General features: G+C 35.7%; 1 protein-coding gene across 3 annotated transcripts in view; it reads left to right on the forward strand.

Moving 5' to 3' along the window:
* PELI1 (pellino E3 ubiquitin protein ligase 1) overlaps window positions 1-21,371 on the forward strand; it is a 56,452-nt gene that overhangs the window by 14,678 nt on the left and 20,403 nt on the right. The window contains exon 2 of one of the 3 annotated variants that reach the window (XM_021087456.1): window positions 72-201. The exons of 1 other annotated variant lie outside the window; for it this stretch is intronic. The gene's annotated coding sequence lies outside the window, so the exon portion shown is untranslated. Of the gene's footprint in view, window positions 1-71; window positions 202-9,630; window positions 13,402-21,371 lie in introns of those variants that run through there. One more of the 3 variants, XM_021087455.1, reaches the window with a different exon arrangement.

A 21,371-nucleotide genomic window follows, 5' to 3' on the forward strand; every position in this document is an offset into this window, starting at 1 on the left:
GTAAAGGTCTTTGAAAAACACCTGGTACATGATAAGCACTGCATTCATGTTAAGATTATTATTTATCTTAGGTTTACAGGAGAGGAAACTGAGTCTCGGTACAGCTGGTCCAAGTCTCGTACCTATTAAATGACAGTGCCAACATAGACAGTCTGACTCCAGAACTCCCTTAACTCACCATATCTTACTTCATCTCATCTGGTAAGGATTCATCCTTTGCACACAGACTCTAAATTAACGGTCTCATTGTGATCTTAAGAGTGTTGTAATTCACTTGAGCACTCACATCTGGTGTTTTAAAATATGGAAGATCTAGCTAGAGTATGCAGGTAAATTTTTCCTTTAATAAGATTAGGGCATGTATATATATGTATATAAGGATATACATCTTAATTCCATTTTACTCCATGTCTATTTGTTTTTCTCCCTTTGTTGTTAGCAGTTAAGTCACCAAAATCCCTAGAAAGTGATAATACTAATTTTATATTACTCTTAAGTAACTTTAGTTGTTGTCATTTACTTACTCTGTTAAAACCTCTTCGGTTAAACTTTTCAGAATGACTTGGGATCTCAATAGCATGTTGTATCCACATAGTATGCTTAAAATCAGTAATCTTTATGATTTTGAATAACTATTAGTTTTGAAATTATGCGGTGATTTGCCTATTTTCAGAAGTCTAAGATGTTTCAATTTCTGAAGGAATTTTCCTTTAAATTTTAATTGTATCAGTTGCTTTTCGTAAAGGAATTTTGATTTTAGTATTTTGATATCTTTGTATTAGATTCTAGATGTAGTTGAATCTGCTTAATTTTATAAGCTTTAGTCTTTGACTCTCATTTAGGCCTTTAGTGATAAAACATATCTGGTTATTATTTACAGTTTGCTTCCCAGCCTGTCCACCCTCAATTACTTATTTCTTTTTCCATTTTTTATTCTTATTCCTTTTTAGCAAAAAAAAATTTTTTTTACTTTGTATTAAGACAATATAAAGACAAGATATAAAGTCTTTCATAGCCTTTCGACTTGGGGGGGGTGGTTCTCGAGGAGTTTGGACTTTGAAAAACCCAATTGTCCAAGAGCAAGCCTGTTTCTACATTGTTTTTGGAATTGAATTCTATGACTATTTACTAGTGTATTTACTATTAGGGAAACACTTAAAATAGTTGTTATGTCATTTAAGACTCTTAGTATTGTGACAGAAAATTCCATTCAAACTGGCTTAAGTGGGGGCAGGGTGCAGGGAGGATTAATAATAACCTGTGTAAACTGGTCCAGGATAGGTGTGGCTTCAAGAGTGGCTCCACCCACGGCTCATATAGTGTCATCAGGACTCAGTTTCTTTATGTTTCTTAGCACTGCTTACTCAGTGTTAGCTTTATTTTCCAGCCCTACATGAGCAAAAGGTAACTTCAGTCCCTTTAGCCCCTCAATCCTTGCAGTGTCATGTGTACCTGGAAAGATTAACCATCTTTTTTCTAGAAGTCTCAGCAAAAGTCTCACTGCATCTCGTGGGCTCATACTGGCCCACTCCCCTTGAGGCCCAGGGAATGTGAAGATCGGATTGTCTGGGAGAGAACCATATACCTAGCCATTGAGTTTTTAGGGTGTAGTCAACACCACTAGACACACATAATCTTTATATATTTACAAAAAGGAAACGAAGGGAGTTCCCATCACAGCTCATTGGGTTAAGAACCCAATTTAGTGTCTGTGAGGATGTGGGTTTGATCCCTGGCCTCACTCAGTGGGTTAAGGATCCAGCATTGCTGTGAGCTGTGTTACAGGTTGCAGATGCGGTTCAGAGCCTGCTTTGCCATGGCGTAGGTCGCTAAGCCGCAGCTCCAGTTCAGCCGGTAGCCTGAGAACGTCCATATGCCACAGGTGCAGCCATTCAAAAAAAGAAAATGAAGATATCCTTATGCTACCAGAAGGATGAATGCTGGGCAGTGGAAAATAGATGGACTTAATAGTACCTTTTCCATTTTAAGAGTTAGCACTCAAGTAGAAAAGACCAGTTTATTATTTTTTAATTTAGTATTTAGTGCTAATTTGGAATTTGTATGATTTCACTTCCAAACTACTGTTTTTAAAGCAATATGTCAGAAATTGCTAGGACTTTCCACTTCTGAAGAGCTTTGAGAATGTATAAAAATTTAAAATTTGGTGCTACTTTAACAAATACCATATTATCAACCTTCCTATTATAGTAATCCAATTTGTTGCTAGCTAGTTCTTATGATATAGGCTAGTGTCTTTATGGAGAAACATGTTTTTCTAGGTTAACACTTCTTTCATGCCTTAAGCAGACTGGACTCTTGGACCAACAAATTTATAAAGAACCATCAAATCAAAGGTTCTCTCCTGGACACTCAGGGCCCTGGGAAGGAGTAAGGGGTAATAGGGACACTAAAAATGGCTTTACATACTGATTTCTATGATGGATTTTAGTCTGGAAATGAAAACTTGATTCTTACTGAAAAAATAAGATACCCATTGTAGGGTTACTGTGGCTTTTTAACATCAAAAATATGAAATGAAGTGGGAAATAATATTTATATTTCAGTCTCTAATCATTTAGATACCTCCTTCTAGTTCTTATGTTACATTAATATATATACAAATGAGTAATCCACCCCCATAAGGCTTTAACATTCTGTAGTCTCTAGGAAATTTTAGTTTTTTAAATTTCTTGATACCATAGAAATATTTATTCCTTATTCACCAAATTAAAATCAGAACTCCATAGAATCTAATGTAAATGTATATTTAACATCACCTTCTCCTTTATTATTAAGTTCTGCAAAACGAGCAAAACAGTTTTTCGGCTTGAGGAGTTTTCAGCTATCATAGGAGAGAGCACAAGGTTATACATAATGCAAAGCTGGATAAGAGTTTAGGGGATGAGGAAAAACTTCCTGATTGAAAAAGGAGTATCAAATGGGTCTTGAAACATAAACAGAAATTTTTATAGGTAAATCGTGGTAACATTAAAACAATTATTGTTTACTGAGCATTTATTATATATTCAGTTTCATTTTTGTCACAAGCATGTGCTGTATGTAACATAGAACGGGGCAGATGTGGCACTTTATACTTGGGGAAAAGTTGGAAAGAATCTGAATTACAGTGGGTCCAAAAAGACACATGGTTTAAAACTTAAAAATTGAAATCACAGAGCCTATTGGGACATACCAAATGGGGAGCTTTTTATTTCAGCCACAGCAATAATTCTTCCTAGTATAAGTAACAGTTGAGAATCATTTCTAACAAAAACTACATTGTTTCTCTGTAGGTAATCACTGCTTTGAATAAAAACTTAACCATATGTACATTGCCTTAGGTGCTAAATTAATCTTCTAACATTAGAATCATTAAAGAAATTCCTGTGACTGTATAATGATCAGCAGTATTAGCAATTGTAGACTGTATTCCACATCTTCCAGAATCAGCAATATAGTTATTTGCTTGGCTTTTGTATAGGTATTAGTACATTTTACAAATATATAATGGTTTATTTAAAGTGGATCTTCTACAATACAGTGTGACGTTAAATGAGTGGTTTTAGGAAATTCATAAATAATCTAAATATTTACTGAAGAACATTTTCATAATAACAAAAAATATGTATTTCATGAGTTATTAAGAATTTAAGTCTTTTTTTAAGTCTTAAGAAGATCAGTTAGACAAAGCCTATTCAAGTATGATTCTAATTGCTGTTTATTGAATTATCTGAAAAAGAGCCCAAATTAAATTAAACCATTAAGACCTGAATTTATGGTATTCTGAGCCTAATATTTTTTTCATTGCATGTCAGGGGTATATTAAAGTGCCTACATTTATGTTTATCCAGAAAAGATTGTTCTGACACTAAGTTTAAGTCATTTTCACAATTTATTGCTATCTAAAAATTTCCCTTGACTTCACATTTTGTTCTGAATGTCTTGGTTTCTTTCCTCCACCTACACAATATTGATGGCAAGTAAAGCAAGAGTTGCAGAGTAACACAGTGAATTTGAGAACCCTGGCTTTTTTTCCCCCCCAGAACAAAATAAACCTTTATTATAAGGTTGCTTTTTATTGATACCCCAAAAAAAGGCTTTTTGGCAAGTGTTCAATAAATGCATGAATAACCTAATTGATTTAGTGGAATGAATAGGAAGCTTTGCTATTTGTCTTGTAGATACTTGGCTTAATAAACACAGTGATAGACCAAATCCTATATAGTCAAAGGTAAAAAACAAAACCAAAGGAACCCAAAAAGCCCTCCAAAATTATAGATCCAAATAGCAATTTCATGTCTATGTCAGGGCCTTCAAAGAGAAAGAGCAGTATGTTAATTAGAATCTTGTTTATTTCTATTATGAAAAGTAATCATGTTAACGTACATAAAACTCAGTGCTTTGACAAATGTTAGCATGTGAAAATTAATAGAGGAAATCCTTCCTGAGAATTGTAAGCTGAATGAAATTCAAAAATATATGTGGAAATTTAGACATATTATTGTATACTCTACCATAAAACTCCAGTAAAGGCAGGAGGCATAATTAGGACAAACAAAGATAACAGTAGAAGCAAATTACGAATTTAATGGGATGGAGTGGGAGTTTGGGGTGAGTAGATGCAAACTATAACATTTGAAATGGGTAAGCAATGAGGTCCTATTAATATACAGCGCAGGGAACTATATCCAATCTCTTGGGATAGACCATGATGGAAGATAATATCAGAAAAGGAATATATCCATGTATGACTGGGTCACTTTGTTGTACAGCAGAAATTGGCATAACTTTGTAAATCAACTATCCTTTAATTTTTTTACGTGTTAAATAATAAAAGTTATAAAGGATTATCAGGATATACAGAACATCATTCATTAACATACTCTAAGTAAATGTTGTACAGTTAAAAAAGAATTTTAAAAACTCATTGTGTATATCACATTCAACTCAGTCTATAACTCTGGTTAAAAATGTAAAATTTTAGGAAATTTTTGAGAAATATTCTGCAGTGGGAGAGGAAAAAAATGTTTGGTGGCAGAATGTATACAGTACTTAAAAAGTATATTTACACATCTGATCACTTAGGTTTTAAAAGCATAGACGTATATTGTGTATAACTTTATTTGCTTATAAGACCATTGTATGATTAAAATAGGAAATTTCAGAAAAAAAAAATTCTAGGAAGAAGTGTTTTCCCTAATTTTAATGACTCCTTTAAGAGAAGAATCTCTCATTTAGTCTTTGTATCTATAACTCCTAGCATAGTATCTGACCCATAGTAGGCACTCATAAATGTTTTTTTGAACTACCTTAAATTTTAGAAATTTCAGGGTAAGACAGGATTGTTTTTCTGGGCTTTAAAACTATACTCTTCTCCCCTATACACATCAATATTTTGAAATAAATTTTGAATGTGAAGAAAATTGGTATTTTTCATCTATATAGTCTTAGCCTGAGCTGAATGAAATTACTTAAAAGGAACTTTATTTAATAGAATTCCTTCTTTTCAGGTATCTAGCGTATAGAACATAGACTATAGAACATAGAGTATAGAACATAGAGTATAGAACATCTGGATGGGAAGAATCTGGTTTTATCTGAGATTGACTGATTAGAAAAAAGTCATTAGAGAGAGTCCATGCCTGCCCGCTTGCATCTCTCATAAGCGTCCTATCCTAATAAAACTATTTCTTGCCTAAAAAAATGTTTGGTGGCAAAAGAAAAAACAAAAGAAAAAAGTCATTAAACTAAGACAGACAACAGTTTGAAAAAAGGACCTCTTCCTGTCTAGTGGTCAGTGCAAACAAATACAGTTAGAGGGAAGCTAAATTCTGACTTTCAGATGTTAACTGAGGCAACAGTCTAGATTTTCCAAGTTAGTTCCAATTTCAGGTACAGAAATCCTTTGACAACAAGGGAAAGAACTATGGTAGCAGAATTACAATTGTTGCAGTTAGGATCTGATTTGAAATAGACCTCAAGAAAAACATTTAAAACAGCAGTAAATGAATGTACTTTTAACACAACTTTCAGAAGTCATCCACTTTTAATTCATCAGTGTTAAAAACCTGCCTCACTTAAGATTGTGTAGGAAACATTGCTATGATGTCATAATCTACCAAAGCATAAATTTATCAGAATCATACTCTTTGAAAAGTTCTAAAATCAACTCTTAATGGCTTGGAATTTGATGGGTTTGTGCTTTTGTTCTCCCTTATTTTGTTGTTGTTGTTATAATAAATATCAGCAAAAGGGGTTATATAACAACTTGGGCTTTTGCAAATTAATGTGCTTTAAGAGAATGTTTTTTCTGGTCTTGGTAGTCTATATATTAAAAATGGTAGTGTAAAGAGATTTCCTCTATTATAAAAAGAATCAATAATTGTTGTTACATATTTTCTTTATGCTGAACTGAATTTTTAAGTGAGGTTTTGTATTTTATTGTACAAATAGTAAAAATCATAACCAATGATTGATTTCTTTAGTTTTCTTCTAATCCATCCCACCCAGCTCCTCATGTCTGTAGGAAAACTCATCCTTGGTCAAGTTTAACATGATTCTCAGTACCTAAAAATGTGAAAAACATATTCAACATCAGACAGATTCCTTTTGATCAGGCTTGGCCTGACTAGTTTTAAATAGTTTAATAAACATCCTTCAACTTTATATATGGCTTCTTCTTTCATTTACATACTTGCCTTCCAGAAACATATATGCAGTCAATTTCACTCAAGAAGAAAGCCACATTTCTGCTCTATTCGTGATCTGTCAGCCTAAGAAAAAGGAAAGGTACAAACCCATCCCTGTGTGGTGACCCCAAGGGTCATCTACCTTCCTTAGGGCAAGAAGAGCCTTTCCTCTGGAAGAAATTGAACAGTAGCATACACAAATGCTAAGGGACCCCACATCAGCTTCTGTATTCATCAATATAGATTTTTCATAAATAGTAAAAATAGCAAAAACATTGTGAGGAGAATCAGTAACAAAAAAAAAAAAAAAAAAAAAAGGAGCTCTGCTGCCAGTGTCTTTTGTGGGCCTTTTATGCCTTACATCATCCATTGCATCATAATGCATTGGCATATATTTCCCTCATCTTCAGATTAACTTCTCTTATAAGGCCCACTATATCAGGAACTTCTTTACCTTTCAGCTCCATCTCATTCAGTTATTAAACATTTATTTGGTGCTTGCTGATAGTCACTGAGTTTATAGAAAGCTACATGATTCTTGATTTCCAGGCTTACTATCCAAACCCTTCACTCCTGAGAACATACCCTTTCCTGTGCACACAATACATTTTTTTTCCCTTTCCTTTTTAAATCTTGATACATGTTGTTTTTTCCACCTGAAATGACTTTTCCCTACTTAATAAAAATCCTATCTGTCTCCCAAGGCCCACCTCAAATACCCCTCCTTCTATGAAGCTTTCCCTGGGTCCTCTTCCACCAAAGTGCTAACTAACACTTTTCTTTGAAGTGTTCATTGCCTATAGCCTTTTGCTTTAATATGGTACCTGTCCTATACTGATTTGGGTTGGACTGGTTGATTTACACCTTTTTTTAAAACTGTAAGTAAATAAGCGGTAGTGTAGGGAATCATACCTTTTGCATTAGTTCGAATACTTCCATTGCTTGTGGCATTGTGGATTAGTAATTGCATTATTAGTGATTGTAGATGCACAAAATTAAAAGTAAGGAGACCACAGGCCTCAGTTTGAAAATTCCTCAAACAGCTAAGTTAATTAAAGTGCAGAGAAGGCCACAATTGTTATTAGTAGAAGAAATAATTAATAAGCATTTAATGGAAGGTACTAATACAGAATACTGGGAGAAGGGTGGCTCTTTATAATCCTTTTGTGGAGAGAAATCTTGTGGAAACCCAGAAATACTAGTTTTCTTTTCTTTTCAGCTGTCTAGCCAAATAAGACTGTAAGCTAATATTTCTAGCTAATATTTTGCTTTATAATAAACTGGTGAATATAAATAAGTTAAGTGTTTTCCTGAGTTGTGTGAGCCAAACTAGTAAATTATGGAACATGAGGAGGTGGGCATGGGAGCCCCTGATTTAAAGCAGAATGAAGAGTAGCCTGGGCCTGGCAGCTGGCATCTGAAGTGGGGTAGTTTTGTGAGATCAAGCCCTTTACCTTGTGGGATCTGAGCTAACTCCAGGTAGATAGTGTCAGAATTGAACTAAACTGTTGGACACCCATTTGGTACTGGAGAATTGATGCATTGGTTGGTGTTAGAGGAAATACCCCTCATTTGCATTTATTGAAGTTGATATAAGACGTCAGCAAAAACAAATGAAAAAACCTCATGTCTACAATTAAAGGTAAGTGGAAATGGAATATGAGATTCGAAATTCCAAGTCTAGTTGTAAATTTTGTGATTTCTGGTACAAAAAAGCAGTTGGTTTGGGAAAGGCTTCTGGTCTGTTTGTGGAAACATATATCTTATAGAATATTCAAATGGTTATTTCCCTCAGTTTCTATGGTTCAAGAAGTAAGTAGCAAGTTCAAAATCAGTATTTGAATTCCAGTTGCAGGCCAGCATCCAGTTATCTTGGGTCTATGGCAGGGTTTTGGGGGGGGGGGTGTTTTTTGTTTTTTTAATGTGGTGAGGCTTTCTTTCTCTTTGTTATTATAAGAGGTTTATTGAGATACAGTTTATATATACCATTCAAATTAACTAACACAAAGTGTATACTTCAGTGGTTTTTAGTAAACAGAGCTCTGCAGCCATCCTCACAATCTTAAATATTTTCATCACCTGAAAAAGAGACCTCATAGCATTTAGTCATCATCACCCCCAGATCCCCACTGCCATCCCTCATCCCAGCCGTAGACAACTACTAATCATATTTTCCGTCTCTGGATCTGCCTTCTCTGGACATTCCATATAAATGGTATTATTCAATAGGTAGTCCTTTGTGGTTTGCTTCTTTAATTTAGCATAAAGTTTTCAAGGTTCATCTGTGTTGTAGCATGTATCAGTACTGTATTCCTTTTTATTGCCAAATAATATTGTTTTATGGATTTGCCACATTTATCCATTCATCAGTTGATGGACATTTGGGTTGTTTCCACTTTTTTGGCTATTATGAATAATGCTGCTCTGAACATTTGTGCATAACTCTTTGTGTGGGCATATGTTTTCATTTTTCTTGGATATATACCTAGGAGTAGAAATCCTGGGTCTTATAATAACTTTATGTTTAATCTTTTGAGGAACTGCTAGACTGTTTTCTAAAATGACTGTACCATCTTCCTTTCCTACCAGCAGTGATTGAGGATTTTAGCTTTTCTACATGCTTGACAATATTTTTTTTTTTATTATAGCCATCATAGTGGGTGTGAAATGGTATCTCATTGTGGTTTTGATTTACCTTTCTCTAATGGCTATTGATGTTGAGCATTCTTTCATGTAATTATTGGCCATTTGTATGTCTTCTTTTTTTTTCTCGTTTTTTTTTTTCTTGTTTTTTTTTTTTAGGGCTGCACCCGTGGCATATGGAGGTTCCCAGGCTAGGGGTCGAATTGGAGCTATAGCCACTAGCTTACACCAGAGGCACAGCAATGCTGGATCCAAGCTGCTTCTGCGACCTACACCACAGCTCTTGGCAATGCCAGATCCTTCACCCACTGAACAAGGCCAGAGATTGAACCTGCAACCCCATGGTTCTTAGTCCGATTTGTTTCTGCTGCACCACAATGGGAATTCCTGTATGTCTTCTTTAGAGAAATGTTTAAATTCTTTTACCAAATTTTAGTTGGATTATCTATATTTTTCTTATTTAATTTCAAGAGTTCTTTATACATATGTACCTGGATATAGATATACACATTTCCATGGGTTATCTAAGACAGTGCTTTTGATACTTAGATTTGTTTTGTTTAAGGATAGTCCAGGTTAGCAAAGCCCTCAAAGTGGGAATGTAAACCAATTCAAGGAGGCATGGCTGGAGTTCCCATTGTGGCTCAGTGGTTAACTAATCTGACTAGCATCCATCAGGATGCAGGTTCAGTCTCTGGCCTCGCTCAGTGGGTTAAGGATCCAGCATTGCCGTGAGCTGTGGTGTAGATTGCAGATGCAGCTCAGATCCCAAGTTGCTGTGGCTGTGGTGTCGGCCCATAGCTGTAGCTTCTGTTCTACCGCCTAACCTGTGAACCTCCATATGCGCGGGTGTGGCCCTAAAAAGCAAAAAGAAAGAAAAAAAAAAAGAGGCTTGGCTCATCTGGCAAACAAAGAGAAGCAAATTTCTATGGTATGCATATCATCGAACTTTTGTCTCAATTTCAGCTTTGTCTTTATGGTGTAAAATAACACACAGCAAAGCGTAGAGCTAAAGAGTAAACACTTGGCCATCTCGTGTGATAACACCATGGTACAGGTCTGAGTTACTTGTGATAATGCTGTGGTACAAGGTATGCTCTGTTCTTTAGTGTTTGTGATATTGCCTCTCGAACTAATGAAACAACCCAACAGAAACCAAAAGATTTATTAGCTGGCTCCATTACTTAGCCCTATGACTTCATCAAATACCTTAGCCTCTCTGGATATAGATGTTTCTCATCTATAAAATGAGGGAATTGAAAATGAAGTTGATAAGATAATCTTTAAGGTTCTTTCAAGCATTAATATGTGATTATATGACACAGTAATACCAGTGACTTTCTACTTCTTCTTCCTGCCTCTAACAGGGAAGAATTATGCCTTGTTGAAAAATCTTGGGCCCAAACAACTTTTCCTCAAAAGGATTAGAGTTAGGTGCATTTAGCAAGTGAAAATCTGGGCGCAGGTAAAAAACTTATTGTGGGATATAGCCAAGGCCTTCTATGTGAAATTGCCTTATGGGTTAGGGGAGCGTGACATAAGTGTCACCAGTGAGGTGGAACTAAAGGATGAAATAATTTACATACCTGTTGTGGGTGTGGTTAGAGGTAAAGGGACTATAAGGAATGAGTCCTTGGTTGCCTCCTTGGAAGTATTCAGAAATCATTAGAGAAGCAAGCTGTCAGAGATCAGTTGGGTCCAAAGGTGAAATCAAAACCTAGACTACAATAGTTAAGAAGAAAATAGGACATAAGAAAAGAAACATCTGAAAAGGCATAGCGCTTGTGAGGTAAGTACACTTTGTTTTATTAAGTTTTCTTCTGGAATTTTTTTTAAGTTTTCAGAGTACTGGATGTTATCATTGGTTCCTGAGCCCAGCTGAGATAAGTGCCAGAAAATAATTTATTCTATGTGAAAACAAGGAAGTTTGACACCTGTAAGCCAAACCAGATATGGAAGAAAAGTGGGGAACGGGTCTTTGAGATTAAGGTACATTTGCCAAAGTTTGGTAACTTTGATTCCTACCAGACTGGAAAGCTACTTCAAGTTTTATTTTTATATTTGACTGGCCTTCATGATGTTATTTAATCAGATATCATTGTAAATAAAGCACATGTGAAAAGGAAAAAAAAATTCTTTTAAAAAGAGTTACTAAAAGAAAAGCTTTAAAATTTTAATTCTACCCCATCTTTCCCTTATGAGTATGGACCTTTGTCCCATTTTAAAATTACTCATCATACTCACTTAGAAAATAGGGAGGTTTTATCTTCAGTGTCTTCTTAGAGGTCCTTAAGAAAAATATCTTCCTTCAGGAGATTATTTGGTATAAACATAGAGCTTAAACTATGTAAGGAATTTTTATATTCCAATGCTCTATTTTTAATCATTACGTTATATCTTGATAATGTATGAGCTATTGATATCTTGATTGCCTTGATAGTTGAGCAGGAAATACACCCCCAAAATTAAGAGAGTCAATATATTGGTGTAAAGAATGTCAGGTCCTGAGGTTTTGTTGTGGAAGCAAGTTTAAGGCATAGAGAATCAATCGCACCTACATTCTGTTTAGTATGAGTATTGAACCTGTCATGTCCGGCTTCTTGAGCAACTTCATCAGCTTAGAATCACATGACATGGAAAGATCACCAAATAGCATAATGTTAGAATATGCCCAGTTCATTTTTACAAATATGTTTCCTGGACTGGACATACATCTGTTGGACAAAAAAGCAGCCTACCTGAGCAGATTTACTTCACAGTAACATAAGTGTGCCTGCTGCCAGCAGAACGAGCAAAAGAAACATTATGCAAATTTACTCAAGAATAGCTTCAGGGGATGTGACACAGTTATGGAATGCTGGGTAGCAATAGAAGTAGACTTATAGCCATAAGATAAAGGGGTTTCATTTTGTGGCAAGATATTATTAGACTTAGGGCTACCAAAAGTATTTTTATGTAAGAGCATATGCCCCTTAGACTCAAGCTGAACAACACTGTAATAGGTGAAGAGTATACTTGGTTTGCATATACAGCTTGTTGAACAGGTATGATCCAGCATTTTACTCCTTAATGACTTAATTTAGCATGCTTTTAAAAAATCTTAACTGTATTAAGCACAAAGCAGGTTCGTCTTTGGCTGTGTATAGCACTATACAAATTCCATATATAACTTTTCACCATAAGAAAACACATTTCTTAAGAAAAGGTGCAGGGGAATTTTGGAGAAGCAGGCAATGGCTCCTCAGATGAAGTTTACAGAGTAGGATAATCTAAAAGCAGCAGAATCAGTAGCTGCTGAGTGAAATTTGCACAATCCCAGTTCCCTCTTAGTACTGCTATCATTTTTCCATGTTCATGAGCACCCAGTGAATCTATTTTAAAGTATAAAGCTGGAAATAAGCAAGCATGGTCAATTGAAAATGTGATTGAATGTTTACCTTTTCTTATGCCTGTGATAATGTAGTTTTTTTATAAAACAAGAAAATCTGCTTCATTTAATAGTTCTCAAAGGGCACTCTTTCTTTACATATGAGTTGTATTGATGCATCTGTTTCTTTAAAAATGGAGTGTTTCTTAGATTGAACATTGTACTAAATCTGTTAAAATAGGCTATTACTCTACTATGGGAAGGTCGTTTAGTATCTTAGTTATATTTCTAATTTTATAGAGCATTTATATAGTTAATTCAGTCAGCCTTTTAAGAAATAGAATACTCCCTTTTGAAGTATCTTGTTCCATAACTTGAAATTCAGCCTGTGTTAAAAATTGTTCTGTGCTTTCTTACTTCCGTTTTTCCCCTTTTGGGACACAGACTTCCTTAGGGAGGAGGGAAAGAAAAGTGAATTCTCACTTCAGCCAATAGAACCTAGACTTATAGAGTGTTTACCTATTTTGCGTAACGCAGGCCCACCCACACACATTATGAGGTGCTTCAGTGAAAGAACACTGAGCAGACTGCTTTTCTGTGTGTGATTCCAAGTATAATTGGAAGATGCTTTGGTACTATCTGGATTTTATCCTTTGGTGAGAAGGTTGTTGATCTAGCATGTGATAGCAATGGAATAAAGAGGTAGGTATTTTCTGACTTAATTTTAAGTGTCATATTGTCAGTGCTACAGGTTAAAGGTAGGGTTGTAAAAGGAATGATTTGAATCATCAGATGGTTTATATTTTTTTTTTCACATTTTTTCACATTTAATTTTAGAGCCATGTTATGTATAAATTATGTTTCCTTCCCTCTTAGGAAAAGGGTTGAATAAATCTCAGGCTCCAAGGCTTTTGTGTTTTTAGGGAGGTTTATACAATTAATCTCACCTCCCATTAGTCTTAAAGAAGGTCTAAGAAAAATAACTACAGGGGTTTATTGCCTGTCGACTGTTGATCAGCAGAAAACTGAAAACTCTTCATTTGCAATATTTTTCCAATCTAAGCTACAGTATTTTTAGCATGCTTCGCAACTCAGTGTTGTCCATTGTTTTCTTTTGAATTATTAAATTTGAGAATTGCATTGCTCTCCAAAGGAAATTGTTTGGTAGCCAGAATGATGGTGCTATCATTGTACTTTGATTATCTGTTGGAAGCTTATTCAGAATCTCCTGAGGTCCTCTCAGAGAGATCTAGGGCTCTGAGATAACTATAATTTACTAAACAATTTTACAAGGTAAAAACATTATAAAGATTTTTTTCTGATATTGAGAGTCTTGGTTTATAAGAATTTCAGGTAATGCTTCTACCTGAATGTTTTGTTTTTCTTCTTTGAAGTGGTAGGAAAAATTTAATATAATGATTGGAGGGGTGAGGCTCTTTCTGCTAAAAAACGAACGGATATAAGTTCCCAGCGCTATTCTTTTTTGAAGCATTTTCTTTTCATTAAAAGGACAGATGTAACTGAAATTTTTTTTCTTTTTATGGAAAATTCATGAAAAACTGAATGTTTGCTAGAATACTGACATGCTGCCCAGTAATGTGTATACATTTTTAATCAAATCTTCTTATCTATGAGGGGACAGTATTCACTGTCTTTGTGTATGTGACAAGTTAAGTCATTGACAAGAGAAAAGTTGCAAATTAGGAAAAATTGATCATAAATAAATTACCTAGTTGGGGTATTTGTAATGTGATAATATAACAATAATCAGAGGGGAGAGGGGAAATTTGTAGACATTTCCCAGTTATATGTGTGTATTATTTTCCTAATGAAAGGAGTTAAATAGGAATACCATACTGAGTGATTTAAAATATTCAGTCTGCTAAAAAATAGATGTTCTTAACCTCCCACACACAATGTCTCTAAATTACTGCTATAAAAATTTATGGGGAAAACATTATGATATGGTCAAAGAGAGATAGCTGCTGTTACTTTTGAGAACTTTTCATGAACCAAGAGAGAAAGTTAAAACTTATAACATGAAACTTTTGTTCTATGACTTATATTTAGTGAGTGAATCAAACAGATGGCCCAGCATACAAATCTCAGTGCAGCTTTCTTGTTCTCATTGAGTTGTCATCTTTTATTTTTTGTCATCTTTTAATTGTGACTTCTCTCTGTAAGTAGCTGCTTTACTGTTAGAAAAAAAAATTAGAGATTAATTTGTAATTTGAATTTTCAACATTTCTCTTTTCCCATTCTTTTTTCTTTTTTTGGCCATATGCATGGCGCGTGGAAGTTCCTGGGCCAGGGATTAAACCTGAGCCACAGCTGCAACCTACGCCACAGCTGTGGCAACACTGGATCCTTAATGCACTATGCACTCTGCTAGGCTGGGGATTGAATCCACATCTCCACAGAAACAATGCCGCAGTGGGAACTCCTCCCATTCCTTTTTAATAAAGCATATAATGGAATTGTGAAACTATAAAAGAGTTTAACTTCCCTGTAAGAGCAGGAAATACTTATATTAAATCTTATTTGATTTAGATGTAGTTGTTTCCACTATTGAGAATCACATTTATATAGCATTCAACCTTGAAATTAATTATAGCAATCTTTGAGGCTTTTGATTATATTTCAGGGCCTGTTATATATTATGAGCAATGGAAAAACTTTTTACATGATATCAAGGTTATCTACAAAGAACAGATTATAAACATTTGTTTAGATACTGAGATATGAAACATCTCTGAGAAAATAATTGTCTTAGGTGATGAGGCAGCAACATCATTAAATTAACAAAGTATTACTAAAGCCAACTTTGTATGCCTAACTACATTTAACAAGTACTTGATTTTTTTAATGTTGCATTAGGTCTTTGAAAATCATGGGTTTAACTCTAATAATAATTCTAATAATTTTAAGTTCTAATAATTTTAAGAGACTCAAAATCCCATGACTGGAGTTCCAGCTGTGATGCAAAAGGTTTGGTGGCATCTCTGCAGCACCAGGAAGCAGGTTCGATCCCCAGCTGGGCACACGTGTAGTGAATTAGAGGATCCGATATTGCCGCAGCTCTGGCATAGGTCACAACTGAGGCTTGGATCTGATCTCTGGCCCAGGAACTCCATATGCCATGGGGCAGCCAAAAAAGAAAAAGAAAAAAAAAAAAATTCTATGACTTATATTTAGTGAGTGAACCAAGCAGATGGTCCAACATACAAATCTCAGTGAAGCTTTGTTGTTCTCATTCAGTTCTGGTGACAAAATCCCATGAAGTGTGGAAAACATTGTCCCCATTTTGTAGCAAAGAAGATCGTTTGCTACAGAACTGGTTTGTAGATTTGAGAATTCATGAGGGAGCCTCATGACTGTCATGGGCCAGAGTTCTCAGGGTTGGCCCTAGGCAGTCATAGCTTAGTCCTTCATAAGTGTCTCTTCTAGTTTGAAGGAAACACTATCATAATGAAATAATTAGTGAATAATTCAGGAAAGTATTTGACTTTCAGGCTTTTCAGGATTTTTTTTTTCTTCTTTTTATGGCCACATGTGCAGCATATGGAAGTTCCCAAGGCTAGGGGTCAGATGGGAGCTGCAGCTGCAGGCCTATGCCACAGCAGTGCCAGATCTGAGCTTCAGCAATGCCAGATCCTTAACCTGCTGAGCAAGGCCAGGGATCAAACCTGCATCCCTCCAGACACCCTGTTGGGTTCTTAACCTGCCCAGCCACAATGGGAACTCCCTCATTTTTTTTTAAATGAAATGTGTCAAAATTACCCAGGGCTACTGCTTCCCAACTTTCTCTCAGCTCCCTTTTTTATTCCCTTTTATAAACTCTTTAAGACCAGGATTTTTGTGTGTAGGTAGAAAGAACTCAAAATACTGTTTAAAGGTTTGAATATATAGCATTAATTCAAAAGCTATGAAATAATTCCATGTACAAAGCATTTTCTAATAAAACCACCTAGATCATTCAATAGCAAAAGTTCCCTTATGTCATAACTTTATTTATTTATTTATTTTTTGTCTTTTTGTCTTTCCTAGGGCCGCTCCCGCGGCATATGGAGGTTCCCAGGCTAGGGGTCTAATTGGAGCTGTAGCCACCGGCCTACACCACAGCCACAGCAACATGGGATCCGAGCCGCGTCTGTGACCAACACCACAGCTCATGGCAATGCCAGATCCTTAACCCACTGAACAAGGCCAGGGTTCGAACCCACAACCTCATGGTTCCTAGTCAGATTTGTTAACCACTGCGCCACAACGAGAACTCCAGTCGTAACTTTTTTAAAAGAAAAAAATTGTAGAGCGTGATTCTGCCAAATTCAGATCAGTGTTAGATGCATCACATTGGTTCAGATATCACTCAGTCTGTGAGTGGCCACATTTGTTTAGTAGCAACTTTCCTCATCAAAAAGGCTGTGGATCAGCATTTTCACATCAGAGTAAAACATGAGACCAGATGCTGCAATTTGACAGGACCAGTATAACTAGAAATCTTGGACCTGTAGGTGGTGAGAAGGCTAAAAGGAGGCAAACTTTGAATCTTGAATTAATTTTTACTGAAGGTTTTTATTTTTAAAATTTTATTAAATTTATAGAATTGTTGTCTATTATTATTGTCTCTTTTTTTTTAACTTTTTATTTTGAAGTAATCTTAGCCTTAGAGAAAAATTGGAAAAGTAATACAGTGAGTTTACATATACCCTTTTCTCAGCTTCAGCTAATGTTAATAATTGATATATCCAGGAAATTAATGTTGATACAATGCTATTACTAAACTGTAGGCAGTATTCAAATTCCAGTTTTTCACTGTCAATTTTCTGTTCAAGGATCCAATTCCTGATCCCTTATCCCATGTAGTTGTTGCATCTCTTTAATCTCCCCCAATTGGGGAGTTTCTCAGTCTTTGTCTTTGATGACCTTGGCACTTTTGAATATTGATCATTATTTTGTAGAATGTTTGTCTATTTGGGTTGTTTTGATATGTTCTCCTGATTAGATCAAGGTTATGCATTTTTTGGCAAAAAAAAAAAAAAAACCCAAAAAACAAACCCACAGAAGTGATGTGTCTTTGATGCATCATAATCAGAGAATACATGATATCACAATGTTTTATTTCAGATAATATTAACCTTGATCTGTTAAGATGGTGTCTTGTCAGGTTTCTCCCACTGAGAAGTTACTATTTTCCCCTTTAGAATTAATAACTATAGTAAAATAATATAATTAATAAACATCTTGGGGGAGATACTTTGAGACTATTTGTTGTTACCTTTTTAATTTTTTAAATTTTATTTTATTTTATTTTTTTTGTCTTTTTGCTATTTCTTGGGCCGCTCCTGCAGCATATGGAGATTCCCAGACTAGGGGTCGAATCGGAGCCGTAGCCACCAGCCTACACCAGAGCCACAGCAACACGGGATCCGAGCCGCGTCTGCAACCTGCACCACAGCTCACGGCATGCTGGATCGTTAACCCACTGAGCAAGGGCAGGGACCGAACCCGCAACCTCATGGTTCCTAGTCAGATTCGTTAACCACTGCGCTACGATGGGAACTCCTTTTACCTTTTTTAAATGCATGTATTTCGATCAGTGTTTTAATTAAAAATAAGAACTAGAGAAAACCCTAATTTCTGGGAATATCTGTCGAAACTAATTATTGCACAATACTTTCTGTGGAATGTGGACTCTGTATTACATTTTTTAATTTCATAGGTTGGTATACATTTAAAGTAGTTGGGGAAGATCCATTAATTTTTTTCAAGTTTAAATTTTATGCAAGGGACTCTTAAACCAAGCTTTAAAATTCATTGAATTACCACGAAAATTTAAATGATTAGTTAATATTATAGAAGTTTATTCCCATATTAGGGCAATAGCATTTATATAAACTCTCACTCAATACTTATAGTCAGAAAAGAGTTGGGGAATTTTCTTGTTTGTTGTTTAGTTTTCTACTGTAGTTCTTTCCTCCCCCTCCCCCGCTGTGTCCTTTTAATTTTAAACTCAATTTGTTTCAGCAGTTCCAGAGTGCTAGCTAGAGTTTGAGTTGTAGTCTTGATTTTTCTTCTCTATTAAACAATGAATATAATAGTTCCTACCTCCTAAAGTTGTTCTGGGGATTAAATCAGCTGATACGTGTTAAGTGTTTGACGCAGAGACTTAACCCAGGAAGTGTTGGACACCATGAGAAAAGGGGTAGCACAAGCATGAGTTGCCTGCCATTGTTGCATGCTGACTTCAGAAAATTATAGAATTTCCCTTGAATGTACTTTTATCAGATGTTTTATGTTCCAAATAACTATCTAATCCTGCCAAATTGGCTGCTTTCTGCAAAATTTTCTTTTGGAACTTGAGTGGTTAAACTTAGGGGAATTTCTGGTCTTGTTTTCTGAGAAGCGTATTATCATTTTAAGAACTTTGGTGATCTAAATGGGTTGAATATAAGCTAAGCTCGGGCAGAGATAATAAAAAATATTTGAATCCTTAGTTGTATCTTTTAAAATACATTTTCTAAATGTGGGAAATTAAGTGATCATTTTGGTGTAGGGTGGCAAGATTGTATTTAGACCTCCTTGCCTAGGCAGGAATACTGCCCTGAAGTTTTCTCTTGTCTGTCACTTTTCTGAGAATGCATGCAAGCCTTCTGTCCCTAGACTGTCTGTACTCATTTCTAATAATACATGTTGGGGTTTTTTTTGTTTTGTTTTGTTTTTTATTTCCTTTTCCTTCCTGATGGTGCTAGAAATCTGTCTTGGTGTAATTTCCTGCATTTCCCCTTGATTTCCTTTCTCCTCTTCCATTTTTAAAGTAAGTGTGCAAAGTCTACTTCATTTACTGATGTTTTTATCGTTGGTCACTACCAGGAAACAGGGTTGACAAATACAGTGAGCACTGAGGAAGTGACAAAGGTTCAAATAATCTCAAAAAGCCCTAGTCATGTTTGCATAGCTGTTACTAGTCTGTGTAGTGTAACTTGTCTAGAGTTTATTTTGCTTTTGAGCCCCTCTCCTGAATAGTCCCATAATAGGGTCTCTTATTTAGGAATCAGCCCCACCCAATCTTGTCTGGGGTGTGATTAGTAGTATCAGAAAAGCTGGCTACTTCTAGGAGCATCAGTTTTCCCATTTATAATATGGGAATAAATGATTGTACTTTTATAGTTGTGATTGAGATTAAATGAGTTAATATACATTTAACTAACATATGGGTTTCAATTCTAGCTCTGCCAAATACTATCTTTTTGGTCTTGAACCAGTCATTGGCCTTTCTGACTGACAACCTCTGTTATCTGGAAAATGGAGTTAATAAGACTTTACTATCTAATTCACAAGGCTATTGTGAGGGTTAAATAAAATAATCTTAGGTGAAAGCACTTCACTGATTAATGTTCTGTGCAAGTACAGGAGAGACCTTAATCCCAGGCTGATTCAAATTGATACCCCTTTGGATTTAAAAGTAGTGCTCCATGCTTTCCAAAGCCTGATTTTGGTTTTTCTAGGTATGGGTCCCCCTAGGTCAAAAAGATATTTCCTTATCTGGCCTCCACACATTAGCCTTTCTCTAAATGTCAGGCTACCCAGCACTGTCTGGCCTTACAGTTACTTCTTTGGCCACCCCAATTCCAGCCCCTTTCCTCCATCACTTGAGAGAGGTTGCTGCAATGTTAAAATAATTCAAGTGCAAAAAATATTAATAATTACCATCAATGTAAAATGATAGTTCTCCCATTTTCATTCCCAGCCACTCTTATCAAATCCAATAAAATACTAAAACTAGCTACCTTGCCTTCCCTTATCATAAGGCTTGGTAGTAACCTTTTAAGACATCAGTATGATTATGGTGGTAAGGAAATGTTTATTAAATACCTTACTGTATGTACCAAGCATTATACCAAAAATAGGGGAAATTCCTGAACTAAAAAAATGGTCATCCTCAATTTGAGATTAGAGCAGAGGTTCTTAGGGTGAAGGGTGGGGAGGAAGTTGGGGGTAGGGGTGGGAAGGTGAGACATTTTTCAACATGGGATGCTATGGCATCTATGGTGTATAAAGGCCAGGGATGCTGCTGAACTTACAGTGTCCAGATGGCCACCCCATCCCTGTCAAAATGTCAGTAGTGCCAGTGTTGAGAAACCCTAGTTTAAAGGAACAAATACTGTCTTTGGGAAAGATGTTAATTGCATTCTCGTCAGGATGAAAATATGTTATGTAGCTGATATAGTATCAGCATGTCATTTGGCCACCCTAAAGGGGGAGGTTGGGAGTTTGTCTGGTGGGGCTGTGTGTGCCCTCTCTCTGGAGAAGGGGAACATGGTCTTCACTTCCTTCAGCTCTACTAAGAAGCCAGAAGATACCTGCAGAGAGTAAAGTAGTCGCCTCATACTCTAATAGATGACACCATTATTTCTCCTATCCCTTTTTGCCTTTTATGGAGAAAATACTGCTTATTAAACCTGCTGATGGTGAAAGAAGGAAGAAGGTGATTAATTTTTCACTCTTATCAAGAAACTGCTATAAATTTACCTCCCTCCAGTCATCAGCTAAATTGATTTCATAAAAGAGCTCACACAAATATACCAAAACAGTTCCTTCTATTTGTCACACTTTTGAAATCAACCACAAGGGAGCTCTAGCATAGATGGAAATCTGTTTCATCAGAGATA

This window comes from Sus scrofa, chromosome 3 (genome assembly GCF_000003025.6).
Source record: "Sus scrofa isolate TJ Tabasco breed Duroc chromosome 3, Sscrofa11.1, whole genome shotgun sequence".
Lineage (NCBI taxonomy): Eukaryota > Metazoa > Chordata > Mammalia > Artiodactyla > Suidae > Sus > Sus scrofa.